This window comes from Ovis canadensis, chromosome 9 (assembly GCF_042477335.2).
Source record: "Ovis canadensis isolate MfBH-ARS-UI-01 breed Bighorn chromosome 9, ARS-UI_OviCan_v2, whole genome shotgun sequence".
Taxonomy (NCBI): Eukaryota; Metazoa; Chordata; class Mammalia; order Artiodactyla; family Bovidae; genus Ovis; species Ovis canadensis.
The window spans coordinates 95,018,127-95,039,248 of NC_091253.1; positions in this window are offsets into that span (position 1 = coordinate 95,018,127).

Below are 21,122 nucleotides of genomic sequence, written 5' to 3' on the forward strand. Positions count from 1 at the left end.
TGCACAGAAATGGAAGGACAAATAATTTGTGTGTAGGGGTAGGGGTGAGGGAGAAGAGTTTAAAGAACACAAACAAAGGCAAAGAGACCCCTAAAGCCAATCTGGCTGGCAGGGAACATCAGTGTAAGGGGGACTGGGGAGCAGACCTCAGAGGTTAGGTAATCTGAATACAGGAGAGCTTGAAAGCCAAGCTAATGAGGAGCCCTGGAAACTTCTGAATAGCCCCATGTTAACTAACCAGGTGTTTTGGAAAGTTGAAGATGACAGTGACGTATGTCAAGGATGAATGGAAGAGAAAACATTCAGAGGCAGGGAGACAAATTCAGAGATTATTACAGTAGCCCAGTTGGGCTATGATAAGGTCTATGAGTAAGATTCTTGCTCTTGGAGTATAAAGACAGCATCAAACGTTATGAAAGGACAATGGTCAAGGTTTAGAGACTTAGCAGTGGGAAGGAAACACTGGAAGGATCATGACACCCTTGACAGAAGAAAAAGGAAAAACGCAGGAGAAGATTTGGTTTAGGGATTGGGTGAAGAGAGAGGTTATTGTCACATGAGATGGAGCTGTGCCACAGTATTTGAAACTGGTAATCCAGGAGACAGGGATCTTAAGATAGGGGAAAAGTCCTCTCTGATTTATTCTGAGTTATCAACAGCCTAAACGTGGGGCTTCCCAGGTGGCGCTAGTGGTAAAGAGCGAGCCTGCCAAAGCAGGAGACTTCTGAGATGTGGATCCAAGATCCAGGCTGGGAAGCTCTCCTACAGGAGGGCATGGCAAGCAGTTCCAGTATGCTTGCCTGGAGAATCCCCGTGAACAGAGGAGCCTGGAGGGCTGTACTCCACAGGGTCGCAAAGAATTGGACACGACTGAAGCAGCTTAGCATGCACCAGCCGACGCACAGTATCTGAAATGCTGTAATAAATGACTGTAACATGAGCAAAACGTAATTATGCAGTGAGCTGGAGCTTGTTTGATGGAGGAAAGCAGTAAGCAAAGCACTGAAGTTTGGAATGTGGCAGTAATGGGTAGAAAGAGAAAGAAAAAGGAAACAGAAGAGCAGTCACAAAAAAGTCTAGAAATTTCACCAAGTTATGCTAAGCTCCTTAGAGAATAGAACCAAGTGGATAGGAATTCCCAATGGACATTCGAGGCTTGGAAGTGTAGAGGCTGTAACTGGGCCCACAGGGAAAACATACTGTTCACCGCCTTGTTGTTTAGGTCCCATTAGAATAATGTAAGTAGATGTCACTTTGGGAAAAGAAGAATCCCTGCAGTTCTCAGAAACAGGTGAAAGGGTGCATTTTTCTTAAGGAGATCATCCCTAAATAGCATCAGAAGAACTGCAAGCTTTCTGCCCCGCCTCCCTCCACGGATGCAGGGAGAATTTTACATTGCTGTCGCACAGCTTTATTTAGGACTGGAGGAAAGCCAACTGTCTATTGTTCAAGTTCACATTTTAGTTGATGATGGAAATTCACACATTCTGTATGAGGCCATCCTGAGGAGCAGTCCTCAGCTTGGGACTTTGGCAAAAATACTATATTCTAGGACAAACATGCTTTCCAGAGAGGCAAAGATTTTTCAAAACAAACAAACAAATCAGCCAGCCAGAAAATGGATCTTTGTTTTAAGTGTTTACCATGGGGAAGATATCTGCTAAAAAGTTTGAGAGTAGTAATAAACATAATTTCCTCCACTGATTATTTTGTACAAAAGACAAAACCCACCACACTGCCCTGACATTTTTCTGTGATTGTTAAGGAAGACCTCCTTTACTCTTCATAAGCCAAGATTTCTTTTAAAAAAAAGTCAGAATCTTGAAAAGGAAAAGGAAAATCTCCAGTATCAAAATGTATAAAAAAAAAATCTTGAAAGTTCAACATGAATTGAGGGAGGGAAACAAGCAGGTCTAGAACCTTAGACATATACTTAACCTTACTTAGCTTAGTAAAGTTATTATTTCTAGGATTGGCAAAGAAAAAGTAAAATGTTGTACATTGTCACCTCCAAGAGAAAACCAACCCTACCCATCCCATCTGCATAGACGGCTAGCCACTCTGTGTAAATCACTCTGGCTCAAGTCTTTGTGAGAATTTATTACTACCAGTAGGTGTTTACTGACTTACTATTTACTATCTGCTTTGCTTGAGATTATTGTTGCAGTCTCCAAGAGACTTTTCCTTGTCTACTTCTCCATTTCTAATACTGTTGTAGCCACACATTCCGGGAAACAAACTCGCTCAGAAGGACAATGCAGGTAGTGCGGAGTGCAGTCTATTACGCCGGCGGGCCCAAGGCAGAGTCTCCTCTTAGCCAAGGACCCCAACCAGGTTTTGTGAAAACCTTGTATACCCAAAGTGTTTAAGGTTCCCGCAAACTAGTTTGAACAAAGGAAAAAGAAATATACAACAAAAGTTACCCCGTGATCATATGCCTTAAGCCTAGGTAGTTAACAGTGGACAGTTATCAATAGGCCTGTGGTCATACCCCAATAAGCATAATAGAATATCTGATTCTATTCGGTTACACAGATAATTAGGGTATTCTTTTAGGCAACAGAGAGCCTGGGGCTCTTCCTTCTAGGGGCCTGATTTTCCAGTTGGTTTGTCGTTTCCATAGATACTGGGCATATAGCTCAAAGTCCACAGTCCGGCCCAAGATGGAGTCTTGCTTTTGAGATAGAGCCTGTTCTGTTTCCTCCTTCAATACCACATTTCTGGCACATAGTAAGTGCTCAATAAAAACTCATTGAATAAATGAAAATGAGTTGTTCTAAACTACTTGTTCTCTTCTTTCTCCTCCATCCCAAATTCACATAGCAATTCTGTGTATATAACTTATATACATACAAATATAACTAAGACTTACCTGGTAGCCCAGTGGTTGAGAATCCACCTGCCAATGCAGGGGATACTGGTTCGATTTCTCGTCCTGGAAAATTCCACATCCCACGGGGCAACGGAGCAACTGCTGAGCATGCACAGCAAGAGACGCCACCTCAGTGAGACGCTCACACATTGCAACTAGAGAGTAGACCCTGCTAGTCACAACTAGAGCAAGCCCTCATGCAACAGTGAAGACCCAGAGCAGCTGTAAATAAATAAATAGTAAATAAAAGAAAGAGATGAAGCCTTTCAAATAGAGAGCCTTACATAACTTGGAGAGACAGAATGAGTATGTATGAATTATAGTTCCTGCAGCTGACACTGAATTTATCCTGTTACGTTTACACTAAGAATGGCTTGAGTTGCTAAGGCAACTCTCCCATTTATATTAAATGGGATAATATATACACCCAGTGTGACTTAGGTGCTTAATACATGTTAGTTTCTTTTCCACTGTATGTACTTTTACTGTTCATCGTACATTTTAGATTAGAAATCAAAAGCTTATCAGAAAAACATTCAGAGGAATCCCACAAAAACTAAATAAGAAAGAGGAGTCAGAAACACTCCAGTTGACTTTTGGGTTGCTGCCTCAGTTCATTAAACATGACCTAATTTCTTTTTAGTTCCTGGAAAAGTCTATTGTCATCCTACTTCTAATGTGCTTTTAGATCCTTCTAAGAAAAGCTCCGTAGAATTCTACCATAGATTTAAGTAAATCTTTGAGATGACAGCTCAAAGGGTATTGAATTCAAAATACTCTAATCTTTTTCCAAACACTACTTTGTATGTAGACGGGGGGTGGGGGGGGGGACACCCTAATAGACTCTCAATTCAATATATACAATTTCCCAGCACTTCATTCCATGAAGATATTCTTACTAAAACTCAATAGCTTTTTAAATATTATACTTGTTCTAATTTCATGTAATATACTGAACTATGAGTTAGTTCAAATTAGACCTAAAATAGAATTCCATTTTCTTTGCACATACCTACTCTTAATTGCATAGAACAACTTTATACCATGTTTGTCCAACTGAGACAAAAGGTAGAGAGAATAATTAAAAATAAAACAGTCAAATGTTACATTGGTAATTTCACTTTCCATGGTGCTTGGGGTTTTGTTTTGTTTTATCAAACAAATCAGGTTTGGAGGAACAGTGAGTTTAAAGGAATAATCTCAGTTTGAAAATGTTACACAGGTTCTTCCAAAGAAAAGATGGGGCTTTGTCTCAGAGAATGAGCCCTGGGTAGTGGGATTTGAAGGGAATCGGCTTCCCTTTTTGGCTCATTTTAGAAGTAGCTGGAATTGTTTCCTTACCTGTAAAAGGAGTTTGTTTAGACAATCACAAAACTCCCTAATCTTTCTAAATGCCTTGAGTCTGTATATAACTTCTTAATTAGTCTCAATCGGAACTAAAATACTGATCTGGAACAACTCTTTTGAGGGATTGTAACTCTGAATCACTTCAGTATTGAGAAACATAGTTTGACACATTCAAGGTACTAAAAGGTACCTCCGAAGGGCCAAAACCATTTCCTTTAAAAAGTGAACTCTGCTTTTCTATTAAGGAATAATTGGAGACTGAGAGAACTGAGAATTCAGTTATTAATTAACTACTACAGTCCATAGCGTCACACAGAGTCAGACATGACCGAAGTGACTTACACACTCACTTATGCACACATGCACTCACCAATACATTTATATGCTGGTTTGGGGATTTATATTTCTACTTATTAAAATTATTTAATAAAACTCCATAATATTTTAAACAATGTTTTAAAATCTTTATAAGGGCTTCCCTGATAGCTCACTTGGTAAAGATTCCACCCACAATGTGGGAGACCTGGGTTTGATCCTTGGGTTGGGAAGATCCCCTGCAGAAGAGAAAGGCTACACACTCCAGTATTCTGGCCAGAATTCCCATGGACTAGTCTATGGCGTAGCTTAGAGTCCGACTGAGCGACTTTCACTTTAAAGTCTTTATAGACTACTTTTTCCAACTTTTAGTATTTAGAATGATTCTTCTTTTAAAACTATATAAATGATTCTGCAAAGAACATCTTTCCCACACATTTTTATTTTGCATTTCCATGTGTTTCCTAGGAAGACATGCTTAAGGGGCAATTTCAAAGTCTTATCTAAAAATCTATTTTTACTGCTTCTCTGTGGAATAAAAAGCATTAATAACATACTAGAAGTGGGAAAATGATGGCATGAATTGTGAATAGATTTCTCTAGCCTAAAAGTTGTTCAGAGGTGTACCCAATCACTTGGTAAGATACGATTGTGACTCAGTCTTGTGCTTCATGTACCCAGAGAATATAACCCAATCCTCTTATCAGATTTGTTCTCCTCTGGAGATCTGGAGATGACAAAATAAGACTTGGTTCAAAAGATTGTTTTTTTAATAAACTGTGTTCTGAACAGAGTTGTTGCCAAAAAATGTGTTGGAATTCTGCAGCTATGCAAAACTATTTTTTGATATATATAAATATAAATCCACTGAATAAATTGCCTGAGTAAATTGAATTAGGCTGGGACCAAATAATACAGTGGCTCTAGTATACTTTTTATCAGTATAAATATATATATATGCTCTGCTTCATAGTTAATAGTCAGAAAAAATCTGATTATGTTTATGCATAAAACAATTGCACAAAGTAATAATTATATTTTAAGAACTTTTTCACAATGCTTAATTGTTAATAAACTTATGCTGCTGCTGTTAAGTCACGTCAGTCGTGTCCGACTCTGTGTGACCCCACAGATGGCAGCCCACCAGGCTCCTCTGTCCACAGGATTCTCTAGGCAAAAACATTGGAGTAGGTTGCCATACTGGCAATCTATTTGAACAATGATACCACAGGGAATATACCCAATATTTTTCATTCAACAGATAAAGCTTTCAGGATTTTCCTTGGCCATTATATTGGCTAGTTTCCCTTGAAAACTAGAATATCGTTGTGTGGCCAGCAACAATAATCAACAACCATTTCAGAAAATGAGTTATCAGAACTCATATTTTGTTATCTTTCATCCCAAATCCTATGCATTTCTATTGAAATTGCAATTAACTTTTTTAGGCCGAAAGGTTTTTGATAATAAAAATAGTAAACCCATAGTAAAAACTGTAAATTATAGAAGTGAATAAAGAAGAAAATAATGTATCACCCATAATCACACAGCACAGTGATATCCTTGTAAACATTGTTGCATAATATTCTTGTCTTTTTTCTATAGGTTTCTTCTTTTACAATTCATATGTCAAAGCGTCTTCTAACTTCTTCCCTATCTATTCTTTTAATACTCAGACTCATATTGTATATCTAACTTTGTGCGCTGCATTTTGCTTGACATTACTGATAATTAAAAGCTTTTTTATGTCATTAAAGCAGTTTTCATTTATAGTTACTACATAAATATTCTATTGTACCATTGTGCCATAATTTATTTTCTCTAATTTCCAATAGTTAAGAAGATTTTATTTTTCACTCCATGTTGCAATAAACATTCTTGTTTTCAACTTTCTCTTTTACATTTCTTATTATTTCCTAGGTATAGATTCCTATAAGTGGAATTAAGGGTCACAATGTATAAATGGTTTAAGGCTTCTCAAACAACTGTGGTATCTACTAAGTTTCCTGATTAAAGGTTGATGAAAATAATGGTTATAAAACATATATTAAAAATTTTAAAAATTTCAACATTAATAGAGTTATTAGTATATACATTAAGGAATACAGAGATAGCCAATTTATAGAAAATTTCAGGTATTCACTGAGTTCTCACTCCAATAAAATGCCTCATGAGTGATAGATTTCATTCTATCAGGAGGTTCACATACCCACATATGGCCCAGGCTGACATAATATGTCCTAAGCAAGTCGGTTGTTTAGAGTCCCTTGAAAACTAGAAAAAGACAAAGAACATTGCTATTTCTCAACATTAAACTGTTGTATTTTCATGGAAGCATCTACCATTTTGAACAAGAGGTACTGGACACATTCAATACTGAGTCAAATGTGTCAAGGTTGTTTTGTTTGCTTGCTTTAACTTCCAGTCTCCCTGTGTTTCTCCGCAAGTATCCATGACCCGAACATAAGAAGGGCAGAGCAAGAGGGCATTTCTGTGGCAAAGTGAGCAGGAAAGTCAAACAGCAGTGTTTGGGAATATGAACCAGCTAGATTTTAATTTAAGTCTTAACAGTATTTTATACAAAAGGGTAGATATATCATTATCCATTTAAGAAAATTAAGTGATGCTTATCTCAAAAATTTTATTCTCCAAATAAATATCTTTTTGACTTAGTTTTGCTTATCTCATGAAAATTTTAATTGATAAAATCTCATACTTTTTTCCTTCAATAATCCTCAGCACTGTAAACAGCTTAAGGGAATAGGAGTCAAGTTGAACCACCTGGGTTCAATTCTCAACTCCACCATTTACCAGCTAGGTGGCACAGGGCAGGTCAGTTACTTGCTGTATGCCTCAGTTTGGCCATCTCTAAAACAGAGGTAATAATGATGGCTACTTCTTAGGACTACTCTGAGAATTAAATGAGTTAATACTTAGGATAAGGCACTTAGACCACTTTGTTTTTCTGTCACATAGCATCCAGGGCTAGAAATCATTATCAATACCATAGATATTATAAAATGCAGGATCCTGGATATACAACACTTGTGACATATACAGGACTTAAAAGTTCAAAAGGTTAAGATATATAATAATATGGTGTGGCATAAAGTTAGGTGTCAAGTGGATATTACAGGTAAAAGAAATTATAAGACTGCCACGGAAGAAGAAATTAATAAAGGACAATGTTCTGCGAGTGATCTCAGAGAGAAGATGGGACGGATCTCTGAAGAAGAGGGAAGACTTGACAGAAAGTTTGAAGGATATTTTGGACAAAGGATATTTTGAGAAGCTACTGATATATTCTCGGAACAATGAATAGGCTAGTTGAGCAAATACTAAAATGGTTCATCTAGAAAAGAACTGGAAAGTGGAGGGCCTGAAATAGTAAACCACTTGAGAATTTGACTGCTTATAAACACCTGGGAACCACTGAGGATTCTGAGAAGGATAAATGAGAGTAAAAGTTAAAGGAGAACAGTTCATCACTAATTTTCAAGGTGATTTTTATTGAGAAATAATAGAAACAAAAATAGAATTTTAAAAAATATGACCATGAAACTATTGAAATAGTCCTGAAAAGAAAATGCTGGGATATTCATATGGATAGAGATCTGCCACTAATATTCTTCCTCTCTGGTAATTCTTATCTCTTTGCGAACTTTAACATAGAAATAATATTGAATTGTTCAGTTTAATTAACTGAGCTTGCTTTTAATTTTTTTTTCCTTTGCTGAAAGTAGAGTTCTAAAAATTTTGCTAAACTTCTCCTTTAATATTAGCCCTTATACAACCAAGAGAGAATAAGAGTTTAAGAGGTTTAATATAGATAATTTAAGAACTCATATAACAATATTTTATTTATAGTTCAGTGACAGCACAAATATAGTTGAATATTTACTATACAACTATTTTCTAGATTCTAGAATTGTAGGAGTGCTTCTGGGGCTTACAAAAATTGAGGGTTGTGTTCTTTTTTTTAATAAACAAAGAGTTGATTATTTGGTTAGCAGATGACCCACAAGGCTAAGATCTTAGAGACTGACTATATGAGTTTTCAGATGCCCTTGGGAAATTTGAAAAATGGCTCATGATATTAAAACACAACCAATTGAGAGCTACCTCTAGGAAAAAGTATGGAATATTTATCTTAGCAAATCTTAAAGAGACAGAAAGTGATCAACTGTCTTTTTCTAACACAGAGGATTTGGCAGTTGGGTGTGACCTTTTACAACAACTCAGAAAAATCACTGGCCAACATTGCTAAACATAAAAAAAAAAATCAAGATAATTATGGCTATAAGAATATTAATTATAACATATAATATTCTGTGCTTTTTCATACCGATTTTTAGATGGAATTTTCCTTTTGCTAGTAAGGTGAATTTCTTTTCCCTGAAGAGTCTATTACCTTAAAAGTGTAAAGAAATTGGCATAAAGGACATAGAGAGACGTGCCTATTTTTCAAGTCCAAGAGAAGCCTTGTAGGTATAATCCATTCTGTAAATGAGTTGAAAGGTTATTTATAAATCCTTCTGTTATTGTGATTGTGTGATATTAAAAAATTTTGCTGTTGAATTACTATGTGACCCTGGAAATTCTCTCCAAGCCACTGAACCTGTTTCCTAATCTATAAATGAAGGTAAACACAGCCAGAGAGTGATGAGGGCACATTCCATTAAGTACTTATAAAGCTTTTTGCAGAATATAAAACATTGGTAATCACTTCCCTAGCAAGAACTCACTTGCTGTAAAATGATGTAACTTGCTCGGTCCTTTAGAATCTGTTCAGACCCAATGGCATTTTCTTTCCTGAATGCATTGTGTGTTCAACAGCATCCTCCCTTCACCCGGCGGACTCTGAAACCAAATGCATGTTCGATTACTGTGACACTTCTCATCTAGGGTGAGCCCATATCGGCTAGGATAATAAGAGTCCCAATTACGCTGAAATTTTCTGAGGATTATTTCTGTTTTTGCTAATACGGAAGATTCTTTGAAGGGCTACGGTTGCTCTCCATTCACCGAGTCTGAGAGCTGACTCCATTCTCTTCATGTTCCACCTCCCTTTCTCCCCATCATCCATTTTTAGTCATTCTCTGATACCCCCAGACTCTGAAAACCAGCACCAAGCCCCAGAGTTTCATCTTGATGAAAGCCCTGATAGTCCAACCTTGCTCTGCATTTTCAGTCTGCCATTTGCTAACATATTACATGACCAGCTGAGCCACCAAGCTAGAATAAACAGAATGCACTTTAGCATACAGGGATATTTTGCAAGAGATATATTCTCAAGTCTTGGAAACTTAACTGTGTGTTACCATATTGTCTTCCTTATGCTCCTTCTGTTTCTTAATTTCACACATCACTCCATTCTTTGAAGTAATTTTCCTCCAATGTGTTAAGAAACTGAGTCATGTCCTAAATTCTGCAGGAAAAAAATGGAGATAGTGGGAGGAGGTTTAGATCTGCAAAGAGCAATCTTGTTTTCTTTCAATAAATTAATCAACCTGGTCATTTCACATATGAGCTAATGGCGGGAAAAGTGCTTTGAAAACTTCAGAGCCAGACCAATACGTATTATTCCAGGATTCCTTTTCAGCTGTGGGCTACAAATGGGTCACATGCCAGTCCTTTTGTTCATACCAGCCTCGTTTTAGGTGAAGTGGAGTCTTTGAAGTTCTCCAGTTAAAGGTATTTCTGCTTCAATAGGTCACTTTAAGCTTTGAGTGATACAGAGGTCCTCATTTGCAGGAAGATGACACTTATGAACCTTGTTCAAACTCAGGATCTGAGAACGATCCTCTAAATCAGTTGATCAGAAAACCAAAGGCTATCTCCATGGATGTTAAAATGTTTGTTTATGGTAAATCAGTGGCTTTGGTAGTCAAGCAGCATGTTGGCCTTTCAGGCTAATATTCTTTCCCTGAAACAGCTTTTTTAAATAATGGAGTCTTTCTGATGTCAGAAATAGAGAACTGAGCTATATCTAAAAACTGTTACTGAAGCCGGTAAATTTTTTCACCTTCATAATTCTGTATTTCTCAGCTACATTCTGTGCTGTCCTGACATATGTTAATCAATGCATTTGTTACCACACAGTTTGACTATTGCATTTCTCTGGTGGCTGGCTTATCATCATCTATAATTATTTCAACTCCAATTAATTCTGAACTTCTTTGCAAGGTTATTTACTTGCTTTAAGCAATAAGACAACAGGACACCTCTCTGATTTCTAAGCATCTGGTCAACTGCAAATTGAATTCACTGCCCTCTTCTTTGCCTGAGCAGTCTATTTCAGTGACCCTTCTCACTAGATCACTGATATTAGTGGTCAGTGACCTGCTGATTGAGAAAAAAAAAAAATACTAGTTGAGAGAAATACTCTCACCATGACAGTCTTGAAGGCTACAGAAACAACAGTAAAAGTATACTAAAACTGATGAGGGGAACAGAGGGAAAACAGTGATGGCGGTGTGTCCATCCACAAATATAAAAAGAGAATCAGCCCATCTCAGATGGGGACCCAGCCTAGGGAAATAACAGAAATCTATTATGTCCCAACTGCTCTAATATCATGTGTTCCTTTCATAGCCACTGTGGTTCTTGAGAGGTAAGAATTAGTACTCCAAAACAGGAAGGCAAAGGGAGCCTCTGAGAGGGGAAGGACACATTTGCTGAAGGACTCACAACCGGTGAGTGGCAGTGCCCAGACTGGAATTCAGGCTTTCTGGATTTCCTTAATACCACCGCAGAAGTAACACACAGAACTTTAAGACATTTATGAGTAGGGAAGAGTGGGATAGTGCAACCAGGAGGTATAAACTGCAAGGAATGAGAATCAAGAAGAAACAGGTCAGACCTCCTGGGTGGCCCAGTGGGTGAGTCTGCCTAGCAAGGCAGAGGACACAGGTTCAATCCCTGGTTCCAGAAGATTCCATATGCTAAGCCCGTGCACCGCCAACTACTTAAGCCCACATCCCTAGGGCCTGCATGCTGCAACTACCAAAGCCTGCACACCCTAGAACCCATGCTATACAAGTAAAGATATCACTGCAATGAGAAACCTGTGCACGGCCGCTAGGGTAGACCTTGCTCACCGCAGCTAGAGAAAGCCAGTGCCGAGCAACAAAGAACCAGTGCAGCCAAAAATAAATACATAAATAAATAAAGTTTAAAAAGAAAGAAGAAACAATTCCTCAGGCACAAGTCCTAAATCAAGGAAGTTGATTGACAGGCAGCATAATATATGGAGATGGTTCTAGATGGGCCAATGAACTTTTTCTATAAGGAGGTGGATAGTAAACATTTTCAGCTTTGCAGCCCATAGTCTCTGTCTCAACTCAACAATGCCCTTGTAATACAAAGGCAGCCACAGTCAATATGTAAAACAAAAGGATATGGATATGTTTTAAGAAAAATTTATTTAATAAAACCTGATATGACTCTTGGGTCATAGTTTGCAAACCCCCAATGTATATCAGTGTTTCTGAACACAAGAAATGGTACTACCCAACTAAAGTTTGGAAATGAAAGGGAAGAGGGGTGTTTTTTTTATCATTACAATCATAGGAACTCAGACAGAGCTACTGGCACTTAGTAGATCCTAGCCAGGGATGTCCTGCGAAGATCTTGGGGCAATCTCATCTAAAACAGAATTTCCCCCACCCTTGTGACCATATCCCCATTGAGAAGCACTGGATTAGGCAAAGGTGACAACATATCATAACTCCCTTATCAAGTTGCCTTAAAGGTTTAAACAGAGTATACATGTGAAGTATACTTATATACTTCATACTCTGGCAAAGTCTGAATGGTGCAGGCCTACGCTGTTCAATAGAAATAGAACATGAACTGCAAGTATATTTTAAATTGTCCAGTAGCCACACTAAAAAAAAAAAAAAAAGATAGATAAAAATAATTTTAATAACATTATGCATTTAACCCAGTATATCCAAAATATTCCACTTCCCTAGTGGCAGAAATGGTAAAGAATATTCCTGCAATGCAGGACACCTGGGTTTGATCCCTGGGTCTAGAAGATCCCCTGGAGAAGAGAGTGGCTACCAACTCCAGCATTCTTGCCTGGAGAATCCCATGGATAGAGGAGCCAAGTGGGCTATAGTCCATGAGGTCACAAAGAGTCAGACACAACTGAGCAACCAATACTTTCACTTTTTTTTCATCCAAAATACTATCATTTCAATGTGAAAATCAATAAAATTTATTAGTGAGGTAGTTTGCATTCTTTTTAGTTTTTCAAAATCAAGTGTGCAGCCTCCAACGATGGTACATCTCAACTCAGACTAGCCAGGTTTTCTGTGCTCCGTGACCTCAGTGATGGCTGCTTTATCGGCTAGGTCAGGTGTAGACCCTGAGCTAAGATTATCTTCTTCCCATCCCCTTAGTTCCCAACAGGCCACAACTGCTTGAAAATATGGAGGCTCCTTCTTGTTGCCCACCTTTTCCCACACCTGCAGACAGAGAATAATCCCCTGCCTGGGCAGAATGGCGTCTCCCAGTGCTTCTTAGGTTTCAGTTACGAAGGACTTCCCAGACTGTACTCCCAAAATTAACTGAATAGGAAATGAAAATAACTGTACTTTCTTCACATAATATTCCCCTGATGTCCAAGAAACAAACACCGCCAGAAGGCCTATATTTGGTGAGGCCTTTTTAGCAGCCTCTACATTGGGCAATTTTCTGAATAGCAATGCAATAAATTCTGATTACCCAGGAGTACCTTGCAACTTTAATAATTCCATCCCCAAATAAGGAAACACTTCTAAGAAGTCTAGCAGAAGGGCAGTCACAGAGTCACACAATTGGTTAAGAATTATTAAACAAGCCCTGTTGGTGGCCCATCTATGTTTATGATGAATGTAGGTTTAATCATCAGCATGCCGAAGAATTCAGCTCTTCTAATTTGCTTTTTTTTTCCCCTACTGAAACAAATGAATTCCTCCCCTGTTAGTGTTTTGACTCTTGCCAGTCAAGAAATTTATGAAAAGAATATATGCGCATATAGGTGCCATATATCTAAACGTCTAAATGTCAGAAATTTATTCCCATTCCCCCAGGCCCCGGGATGCTTAATTTGGCACAAATCTTCAAGATTAAAAGATAGCAATACAGAAACTATCCCTTTTTTCTTCCTCTAGTTGTTTTGAACAGAATTCCTCGAGAATGAATATAACAACATTTTTAGGTTTTAGGCTTATGGAGGGAATCCATGGGTCTAGAAATCAAAAGTGGAGGTGGGAGTCACTCTTCTCACTATTAAAGTTTAGCATAAAGTTTACTGAGACTTTTGATAAAGCACATTTTTCTCACTCAAGCAGCTTGACGCCTCAGGTTCCAAGCAGCCGGAACCACTGGGAGAGAGGCAGATCTTTGGAAACAGCAGTTCAGGAAAAATTGCTATTTGGTTTGGTTCAGTTTTCCACCCTAGTAAAACCCCACCTTCCCAGAAGACTTCCCTTGTTATTTTTTTGTTTGTTTATTTGTCTGTCGGTTTGTTTTATATAAAAGGCAGCATGAAGGAGAAGGATATTTGCCTAGTTAAAATAATTTTTGTCCCAAAACTTGCACCTCCAAAGACAATGGGATTGTGCCATTTGACTGGATCACACTCTGTGACCCTCCCAAGGGCTTGCCCTGCACGACTCCCTGTCACACTCACTGGGACACACACTAACATCGCTGCTGCTGCTGCTAAGTCACTTCAGTCGTGTCCGACTCTGTGTGACCCCATAGACGGCAGCCCACCAGGCTCCCCCGTCCCTGGGATTCTCCAGGCAAGAACACTGGAGTGGGTTGCCATTTCCTTCTCCAATGCATAAAAGTGAAAAGTGAAAGTGAAGTCACTCAGTCGTGTCTGACCCTCAGCGACCCCATGGACTGCAGCCCACTAGGCTTCTCCGTCCATGGGATTTTCCAGGCAAGAGTACTGGAGTGGGGTGCCATTGCCTTCTCCCCACTAACATCGCATGCCCCCCCAAATACTGGTGGTTAGGAAATACAGGAAGCAAATCTTTTTCTAAACACTCCACATTAGGGTAGTTCCTGGAAATACTGATTTGGTAAAAGGCAAGAGAGCCTAATGAATTTCAATCCATATGGTCTGCTAATGAGGATCTTGCGAAGTCTGGAACACCTATTGATTAACCTGTTTAATATCTTAAGCCCAGTGCTTTGACATGGATGATGTCCACCCCACTGCCCATCCAGAAGAAGAATGTCACTGTTTGTTTTGCACATGTCAGGAGGAAGTCTCTGCTGATTCTCCAGATCACAAAGGTGCAGCCAAGGGTTTTTCTCTCTCCCTCTTTGGCAACCAGAAAGCTGTCCCCCTCCAGATGATGGGGTCTTTCCTGCTTCCTGCAGGTAACTGTCAGTCAGGCAGGGTGTGAGGTGTGATAATTCCATCTGCGCCGTTTGGATTGTCAGCTGCATTGTTCTGCTCAGTGTGCTGTGGATTGTGAAAAACAACCAGGACGGATGATTTTAAGTAATTGCTCTGACAGAGACTGATTACTGCAGTAACAACAGTCAGTTACAGTTAAGGAGTAGCCTTGGCATATGGGCTACATTTGATGTGGGAAGGAGAGTGGGGGAGAGGAAGCAAAAAGGTTTATAATTTTACAGATTGCTTTATGCTTTATAATGACTGAGTTTTCTTCTCCTTCACTTGATTCGGAAAATATTACCAACAGAAGCCTGGAGGGGAGGGGGGAATCTAAATATTGTTACAGATAAAGGAATTCAAAGAACATATTTAACTGCTATTAAGATAAATCATAAAATGATTAGGATTTGTAAGACTGATAATTATTCATTGCCACAGCATTTATTGTTCTGTGTATTGGGGTTTGTTTTCAACTTTGTGCATTCAGTGAATATCCTTTGTGAAATCTTGGCCATTTGCTGATTGCATAAACTTGCATTCATTTTGAAAGATGAACCAATATTATCATTGGTGGCTTACCTCTCCAAACTGGTCTGAAGTTTCATTCATGAAAAATACCTTAGCAAAACAAATTATTCAATTTATATAACTTTTATAAAATAATATATGTCTAACATTTAATATTATAAAATAGAGATTTATCTGTTTTTGTTTAAAGAGAGAATATTTCAAACACACGCAAAAATACACATTTGCCTTAAACAAAATTGAAAGGAGAAGCTTATTTATTTTTTGGAGCTACATATAGAGAAACAAAGCAACTAATAGATTTCATTCTAGTTGGGCTTTTAATTTTTATACCATTCTTATTTTTAATTTTTTATAATACCTGATAAATGGCACGTGAGATTATATGCAGAGGAATGAATTAGAAAGCTTCTTCAAAAATAATTGAAATGATAGTGATTTTTTTAAATAAATGGTAATATACTCAATAAAATAATTCAGCCCCAGATAAATAGGAAAGTCTTTGGAATAAAAATTAGGGTAATAATTTAACACTGTGAAAAGTAAGTATGATAAAGTACATCTGAAGGACGTTAATTACTTATGTGTATGTGAGCTATTGTTGGGCACATAATGGCTGATCCATTTGCCAGCATAGGCTCACTGCTCCCAGTATTTTAACTCATTACTTTATAAATCTCTGCTGTGATACCTTGAAGAAAAAAGAGGTGCTTTTTAAAACATACTCCTATTTAACATTAACTAGTATTAAGCAAAATAATTTTCACCACATTATTACTTAAACAAAAGAAAGTGTTGGCCTAACTAATATTTTCTATGTTTGGAACTAGCTAGTGTTCAAGAATTTCCAATAGGGTTATGAATATCACTTTCATTTCCAAAGAGAAAATGAGAAGGGCTGTGATTGGACCATTTGTACAGTATGACTTTAGAAGCTAATTTCCATGTACTAAAAAGTCTGTGAATCTAGGGAAGTTTAGAAAAATAGAGGACCTTTTTTTTCTTTTTTTCAGTGATTTGGGTTATGACCTGTCTATGAAGATATGCAAGTCACATTGCAAGTTCACCTTCCAGGTATCGCAAACCATCCATACTAAGTAAGGTTCTCCACTGGGAAAACTGATAATTATTCAGGAATACTAACACAATTGGTTCTGAATAGCACAGTTACTTAGGATTTTTGGTTTCTAAAAATCACTCTTCTCAAAAATTCTTTTTATCCTCCAGACACATCCATGCTTCAAAGAACTGACTGCTTACATATTTAGTTGAATAAGCAAATTGGTCATAATTAAGCCAAATGAATATCTTCCTTTACGACTCTCTGAAAATCTTTTAAGCACAGGATAGTGCTGAGATTTTTTTTTAATGAAATTGAAATATTCTTAATGAATTAGGAACTAAGCACGCTGATACTAAGGATAACATTTTATGAACATGTGTGTATGTGTTAATCACTCAGTCGTGTCCAACTCTTTACAACACCATGGACTGTAGCCCACTAGGCTCCTCTGTCCATGGGATTCTCCAGGCAAAAATATTGGAGTGGACTGCCATGCCCTTCTCCAGGGGATATTCCCAATCCAGGAATCGAATCCAGGTCTCCCACACTGCAGGCAGATTCTTTACCTTCTGAGTCACCAGGGAAGCTCAAACAGGTTGCATTGACCAGGAGTTAAACTCAGGTCAACTGCTTAGAAGGCAGCTATGCTAACCACCATACCACCAACACCTAGACATCTCAAACCTGGTATTTTTGCCCTGAAACATTAAAATCAATTGGGAGAGTCCTATTTCACAGTTTATTTTTTAAGTGGTACAAAAAATGTTAGCATTTTAAAAAGTGCTTCTACTATTCTCTTAGAGATCACTCATCATTTTCTTACACCTAAGCAAACTGATATGTGTTATTTACCTAGTCCTTGTAGGAATTTGAATTTGAAATGCCTGAATTCAATCATCTCCAAGGTATTTTTCTCTAAATTTCCTTTACCTAAACTTCCCATTTGGGGATAAGGGCCAAAAAATAAAATTTGAGAAAACTTGTGGCACCTTTGGTAACCTCTGAAATGTGGTTAATTGTATTCTAGTCTCCTTTGAAGACCTTGAATACCCAGAAAAATTTGAAGAAAATAGTAGTTGAGAATTTAAATCTTTCTATATTGTCTAATTCTTTTACCTCAGCTTTTTTTCCTCCACTTATCTATTACATTATAAACACCCCAAAACCAATAGGATTTAAGCAACCATAATATATTACTTCTTATGATCCTGTGGATCCAGAATTTGGGCAGGGCTCAGTTAGTTGGTTCTTCTGCTCCATCTGCCGTTGGCTGAGGTCACTCCCTCAGGTAGTTTAACTGCCCCAGGGCTGGACTGAATCACCCAAGAAAACCTTATTCATGTGTCTGGCATTTCCATGCTCCTTCACATGGCTTTTCTCCCACTCTCCTCCCCTCTTCCTTTTCTCCTTCCTCTTCTTTCCTCTCTCCTCTCTCTCTACATGTCATCTTTCCTCATTCAACAGTCTTACCCAAGTTTCTGTACAGCATGGTGGCTGAATTCCCCAGGAGAAAGTTGTCAGTCCTCTCAAAGGCTTGGCCCCAAACTGGCACAATCTCACTTCTGCTACACTCTGTTGATGAAAGTAAGTTTAAAGTCCATCCCTGACTCAAGATAAGAAGAAACAGAATTTGTCCCAATAGGAGGAGGGAATGAATGAATGGCAGCCATATTTAGAAATTATCTCCATACTTTCTGAGAAATCAGTTAGACAACTGATGAACATGATAAAATATTTCAGTCACACAAAATATTATTATTTTCCTAATTTCATTAGTTATCATCATGGAGAATGGTGTGCTAAAAAATATTTGGTTTGTATAGTAAGCTTTTGGTACATCTATACATACCTGTCTATACTTCTTTTTAATATTATTCTCAACTTTATAAGATCTTTTTTGATGTAAAGTACAATAATCTCTGAAGAATGATTTCTAACATTGCTTCCCAAATAAACTAACTAAAAACCACGCATATTGACTTTAATGTTCTGAAAAATAAGTTTAACTTTGAATTTGGGGAAGTTTAATCTATAGCTCTAAGTGGCTGAAGGGCTGGTATTAGCAGTCTTTTCCTTTGGGGCTTTGCAAGATCAGCTTTCAAAGAAACTTTATCCTGCTGTGAAACGTATTATTCTCTAAGACCCACTGTGTGAGCTGATAAGACCAGAGTCCATTTGTTTTAAAAATATTCAGCCTTACTCTGCTCTCATTATTTCTCAAAAATACAAGGATTTAAAAGTTATTATTCCATGTTTGGGTCCTCTCAGTAGAGTTTCAGAGTCTTTTATGAGGTTAAGTTCAAAATTACTTCTAAATGTATTAATAAATAAATGATTTGTTTACAGGTTTTCTGTTGAAATAATTTTTGGTGCTTCTCCAAAAGAATAAAACCATATAACAGAATATTCTTTGGTGCCGGACAGATTTGGGTTTAAAATTCTACTTTTAGCACTTTTAGAATGGTATGGCCTTTATTCACTTTTAGAATGATAATAGGCTCACCTTTGGTGGTAGGATGGATTACAAAGATGTGTAAAATTTTTAGCTCAATTTTGGGACATAACATTCAGTAGTATGACTTTTGAAATTAAATTCTTTCAAGTCCAGACTTTTGGATGAATGTCCTATTTTTAATCAGGTTGCTTATCAAAATACAGATATAAAAGTAATGGTTATTTCAATTTCCCTAAGCATCAATGAGATAGGAGTTTTGATTAAGCTTTCCTTTTTCATTAGAAGGAATGTGTTTACAATCACTAGTTTTCCAAAATCCTCCTTGAAAAGGGGTTATTGTAGTCAAATATATTGAGGAAATAAATATTATAATGAAGAAAATTACTCTTAATTCTCTCACTGAAAACCATAATATATATTAAACTCTCTAAAATATTTTGTGTAAAGTTAAGAAATATCCTTAAATTATTTAACTTGGCATTTTATAAATTTTAGCAAAATTTAAATGTATAATAGTAAAATTGAACCATAAGACTGAAAAATAATCAACTACTGTATAATCTATGTACTTTGAAATCTACTTTTTTTCTACAGAAGTGGCAGTAACATTTCTATTTGAAGGTATCCAATAAGCTTAATCTTACACTAAATAGCCAATTTGGAGAAGGCAATGGCAACCCACTCCAGTATTCTTGCCTGGAGAATCCCAGGGACGGAGGATCCTGGTGGGCTGCCATCTATGGGGTCGCACAGAGTTGGATGTGACTGAAGTGACTTAACAGCAGAAGCAGCAGCAAATAGCCAATTGGTTCACGACAATTCAGGATGATTATTAAGAACGTCAGTTTCTATAGTTATTCTCCTAATGAATTTTGATATATTGTGTAAGGTTGTCTGCCTTAAACTAAAATGTCCCAGATTAGTATGCTTTAATAGTTGCTATCTATATATATCTGAGATAAGACAGGTATAAATGTTGAAATATGTTTATATATATATGTGTGTTTATCTTTATGATGATCTCAGTTTTCTTGGTATGTCTGCTTAATAGTCTCCCTCCTCAACTCCATAATAATACAGAAATTCAAGGAAAGAGATTTCCAGAAAAATCAAATGATCATTCTTATTAAATCAATATCTTCAAGTTTATACTCACAACAAATTTATAATTTCTGCCCAGAGCATAGTGTCCTAACCCATAAAACAAAATACTAATGTTTTATGATCATTGTTTCTTTAATGCTGTATACTTTCCCCCCACTTATTAAGTCATCACTTCAAAAGGCAAATGCTTTCTATTCTGACATATATCACAGTATCTATTAGTAATAGCGGTACTGTAGAATGGGATAGCTTAGTAGGTGAGCAAGGTAGATAAATGTAAAGAAGGAGAAGAGACAAAGAAAGGAAGGGAAAGAAGGCAAAAAGGAGAGCAGGACAAAGAGGAGAGGGAGGAAGGACAAGTGTCCAGGCTCATAACTGTTCTGAAGAAATCATCAGAAGTCTGCACATAACCAGCCAAGTGCCCTTTTCAGTTAAGAACCAAAATAGCAACTCCTAGGATGCAAGCTGATATGCAAAAAGACAACACCTAGAAAATGAATATGTACAAATAAACTGTTAGTTTGCTTCTCTCATTAAAAGTGAACTCTTTGCTGGTAGGGTCAGTGTCTTAACAGAGCATCCGGCACAAAGGTAGATACTCTTCACATGTTTAAATGAATAATTTCATTAAGTATGTATTATAAAACATATGATTTCATCTGGAAAAGGTTGGTCAAGCAGTTAAAAAAAAAAAAAAGGAAATACTTTAAGCAAACTTTGCATATTTCCCATGTTTAAGCACCCACTGAAGCTCGGCTGTCTTGATTTTTCCCGTCTGTGTTTTTTTCGGATGAATCAGTGCCATAGCAGGGAGAGTCCTTTAAAGCACACCTCAAACATGGAGACATCTTGCTCCCTAGAGCAAACAAACTTTTCTTTCAGTATGACAGAAGACATCAATTTTAAGGAAATATTTGGGTGAAACCTTTCATCCGAGGAATCAATTTAGCTATGTAGAAATAGCTACCCACAAATGCATGCATCAATTTATTCTTTTTAGAGACGTTTGTCTAGCACAGGTTAAATCAGA